The 4,558-nt window shown below is 39.2% G+C and overlaps 1 protein-coding gene across 1 annotated transcript in view; it reads right to left on the bottom strand.

The window, feature by feature from the left end:
• Positions 1-1,980: 1,980 nt before the first annotated feature.
• EMCN (endomucin) overlaps positions 1,981-4,558 on the bottom strand; it is a 105,748-nt gene continuing 103,170 nt past the window's right edge. Inside the window, exon 11 of the mRNA XM_019553065.1 lies at positions 1,981-2,139. The gene's annotated coding sequence lies outside the window, so the exon portion shown is untranslated. The remainder of the gene's footprint in view (positions 2,140-4,558) is intronic.

Below are 4,558 nucleotides of genomic sequence, written 5' to 3'. Positions count from 1 at the left end.
CCGCAGTTCAATTTGCAGCCAAGCCAAGCACCTCTGTCCCTCCCTGGTAGGTAACTTTGCTTTCTAGTTAAGATGAATGCAGGATCAGGGCCAATGTATATATTTGGTGCAGATTACACACTGTATTTACAGAAAGTGAGAAAGAGGAACAGGCTTTTATACAAGATCAGAATTTTATTAGACGATTAACATTATCTTGATACTTTGTGACATTTTCTGAATATACCTTTCATAAACACAGATATTCATTTACTATGCTCATGTTTCTTTTAAACTGGCCTGTCTAGAGGGTGCAGTATGCTACAAAAAAACTTATTATATATGACAGGCACAGATTCCTTTGTCAGCAGGATTAATCAATCAAGCTGAAGTGGGTATACTTTATTGTATAAACTCTTTAAGCTGTGCATATTAGATGGCCTCACGTTTTGAAAGCCCAGGCCTCCTCTGTTCAACCAATCTGGCCAGAGCCAGTCATGATCCAACACAAAGAATGCTTTATCTAAGTATAAAAGTTCAGCTACAGCCTGCAGCATACTCACTGGGTCCCACTTTTCACATTGCTTCATCAGAAAGTTTTCCTAAAATAGGGCATTAGACCCATCAAAATGAAAATGAGCCATGATAATACCTAGCACTCAAAGAGCACTTTTCATCTCCAAAATACTGAACAAACACAAACTAATGAATCTTTCAGCAACCTTGTGAGACTGGTGCATAAGTGTTACCACCTCCTCTTTAGAGAGAGGCGAACTGGAAAGAGAAGTTAAGTCCCTTGCCAAGGACACCGAGGTAGTAGATCGGAAACAGGATTAGAATTCAATAATTTCTGTGTTTAGAGAACTGTCTCATATTCCTATTTCAACAACAACGGGATGTCTATGCATACTACAAATCAGTAGTTAAAATGGCACAGAATTGATCAAAAGACTGCAATTCCTAAATGTTTTAATTTGTAGAAAAGCTGCAGATATGCAGATAGCAGCACTTTTCAGATGTTTAATGTGTACTCATTACATTTTTAGTACTGATAAATAATGAACAGGACTCTCATGAAATACGCAAAATTTGGGAAACAATGCCCAGCCACACTGTTGTTATCCCTTTGATAAATGCAGCGGGTAGTATTATAAGCAGCTTTTGGATCTTCTCTATGTACTGCAGATTAATAGAAGGAGACATGTTAAGAATACTTATAATGAAGTGACTACCTAAGGAGCACTTAAACACAAACGATTATATTGTTTGTGGTCATTTTGCATTTTAAGCACCAAATGCAGCAATATACAGTATTTAGAGATTTCCAATGTAGAACATAATTAGACATTTTCTCCCTTCATAGAAAAAAACCCCAAATGACTGTCACTTAGGGATTATCTCAAAAAGTCTCATCCTGCAAATGTCTGCGACCAGGTGAAATGCTTGTTGTTATGAGCAATCCCACAAAAGTCAATTGAATTATTTGCAGTTAGAATTTTGTTCTGGTAGTGTCTAAAGCTGGGGTAGGCAACCCCCAGCATGGGTGCAAGAGCTTGGCATGCAAAAGCATTTTGCTTGGCATGCACGCCTTGGGGTGGATGGCAGGGAAGGGGCTGGGGCTGTGCTGCCACATCAAGGATGGGGCCCCTCACGGCTCTCCCGCTGTTTGCTCCTGGCACACCAACATCTTGCAAATCGAGGTTGTGGGTGTTTTTGGCACTCTGCCCAAAAATGTTGCCAACCCTGGTCTAAAGGAGCAGGCTCCAAGTTTGCAATCTGTTACATATGATTTAAGAAAATTATTTACTGAAAGTTCAAAAAATACAGTAACATTTTCCTTCCTGTCCCAAAAGAAAACATTTCTATGTACAAGGCATCATTATTAGTCACTTCTCATTTATACATGATTTTTTTCATTATCACTTTTTTCCTGTTTAATATAAGTAGAAATAATAAATATATATGGTACACCAGTTATGAGACCATTTAAAAAAACACAAGTCTTTCCAAAAAAAACAAGAAACATTTTAAAGCACAGAAATTAAGAGCTAGCCAAAAAAACAAAGAACATAACTGTTCTTCCTGTCTTAGAAGCTGCAGTTCATCCATTTGCTTCCAGTGGGAACTGCAACTTCTGCAGTAAACCAGATAGCTTCAGACCTGAAATGATAGCAAAACCTCAAGATTATCATCCCAATTAAGTCTGTTTTATGTCAACTACTTGGAAGAGAAACAAAATTGATTCTATGGTGTCAAAATGAAATGCACAATATTCAAATTATAGGGCAAGTATTTATTTTCAGTTGCTGTTAGCTTTAGGGGTTCTGAATGTTTTCTCTCCAAGAATGGTATTGCTCAATGCCACAATTTATAAGCAAGGTGTAGATAACTCATCAAGTTCTTCACATCTCTGAACAGGTATATTTATGAAACAAAACTTGAATTATTTCTGTAATTAGGGGCAAATTGGTAGAATTTAGCTGAGTACTAGGCTGCATCCCAGGCTCTGCAGAAGGGTTAAATCTTCCCATCTCCCCTTACAAAGATTGAACTTATGAGTTTACTTTTTGCTTTTTTTAGAAATGTTAGAATGAAGAACTGGGACTAATTTTATTCTAGTTTGTCCAATGTGTGGAAAAGTTACAATGCTGTGGGGGGCCAACCTTTTTGGTAGATGTGCTACAAGATAAACCCTGCACCCCACTCTCCAAGTGCTACTCTGATCCCTGTCTTCTCCTTCCCAAACTGTTGCTCTGCTTTCTGCTCCCTGCCTTACCTACCATTCTGCTTCCTGTCCCCTTTCTTATCTGCCAGGAATCACACACAGGGGCTATTGATGCCACTTGTGGCATATGTGCCACAGGTTGACCACCTCTGTCATAATGCATGGTAAAAATGTGAAGTGACTCTATTATGAAGGATTTCTTCACTCATAAAATACAGTGGGAGCTTAGTCCCTTTAATACAAGCAGGTTTAGGCCTTATGTACATTCTTCACCATGTAATTCAGAAGTATACAGTACTTAAGTCTCAAGTACACTCAACTCCCCTTGGCTTCAAGAGGAATCGAGTGCCCGCTCCTTGTCTTCCCACCCCAGAGGTACATTCATAAATGTGTTCTTCGAAATAGTGTGCTATCCTTCACATACGTGTGTGTGTGTATTATATATATGTGTATTTATATATAAATAATAGTTATTTCTTAGGTAAGAAAACCTTTGCAATTAATCAGAGTAGTTTTCATGTAAATCTACCCAGCCTTCCTATTTTTACTTTAAAGGGCATTTACTGTATTTTTTTTCTGCTTGCTATCCAGATCTCCATGCTGGCTTTGGTATCCTTCCTTAGTAGTCTCTGAATGTTGTATTCTCTAGAATTTTATATTGTGTATGAGAAAAGTATTTTTAAATTGTGTTTGTGCATCTATACTGATCATTCCCATTTTCCCTTATGTTCTTCAGCATTCTGCCTATTAGTCAGTTGCTGACCTGAACCTCAGAAATGACAGCATTTCACTGCTGCTGTAGGTCTCTGAATCCTAATCCTGCAATCAGGTTGAGAGATGTATGATTTGGAGCTCTACTTCACATGGGCACAATGGAACGATTAGGCTCAGGATTTCTCAAGCACCTTATGATGAAGGCTGCAGTGCCAATGTAAAATGTTTGTGCTACGTATATATTATTTATAGAAAGAAAAGGTTACTATCTTTTCTATGTGGAACTAGTAATCAAGTATCATTTTTAGTAGAAATGCTTTTTAAAATCCTCTGAAAAATATTAACGTTCCTTTTGCCAGATAATTAATATATCACTCCTGTGAAAATCAGTTCACAGAAACCATGCTTCTTTTCAGTGATATAGACTTGCTGGCCATTGTTGCCTCCAGTAAAAGCATTAGCACTTCTATTTAAGGCAGTCTAACATTAAATGGCATGGTGCATTTTGAGGGTTGCCTAATTTGTGGCAAGGCTGCCAAAAGTAGCACAGGAAACCCGTGTGTATGGCATATGATAGACCCAGGGGGACAGGCAGTTCAGCAGCAGGAAGCAGAAGGCAGAAGAGGATGAGTGTGGGACTTGCAGAGGTTGAAGAGCTAATCTGTGGCATGCCTGCCAAAAAGATTAGCTCCTGCTGGTGCATTTACTAAGAAAATAACTTGAACCATCAATGTTTCCCTCCAGAACAACCAACAGCTTTCTGTTGCATGTCTTTGTTACTTCCCTCCTTCCCCAAATCCCTAAAATTGACATGTTTCCTTCCCACTTAAAAGTGCTACTTTGAGTTTCTCAAGTATCTTTATGACTAACAACACAACCAGGCCATTCTGCTCTTGGCTGGCACCTGACTTTTACACAGGCATGCCAGTTTCAAATCCACTGAAGGACAGTTAGCAACACTCAGAGCAGCACTAATTTACATGGATATGGTATTGTAAGTTATGCCACCCAGGGTGAAACATGCTGGGCAGAGCAGCTAAGCAATGACAATTCTAATTTTCCAGCTGACTGTGCATGCAGAGTATAGCTCATACATTGTACTAGTGGGTTGGGGGGGGGGGGGGGGGGGGGGGGGGGGGG

The sequence above is a fragment of the Crocodylus porosus genome, unplaced genomic scaffold (genome assembly GCF_001723895.1).
Source record: "Crocodylus porosus isolate Cpor-Errol unplaced genomic scaffold, CroPor_comp1, whole genome shotgun sequence".
Taxonomy (NCBI): domain Eukaryota; kingdom Metazoa; phylum Chordata; order Crocodylia; family Crocodylidae; genus Crocodylus; species Crocodylus porosus.
The sequence above is the reverse complement of the archived record's forward strand: the minus strand, read 5'-3'. Positions and strand labels throughout refer to the sequence as shown.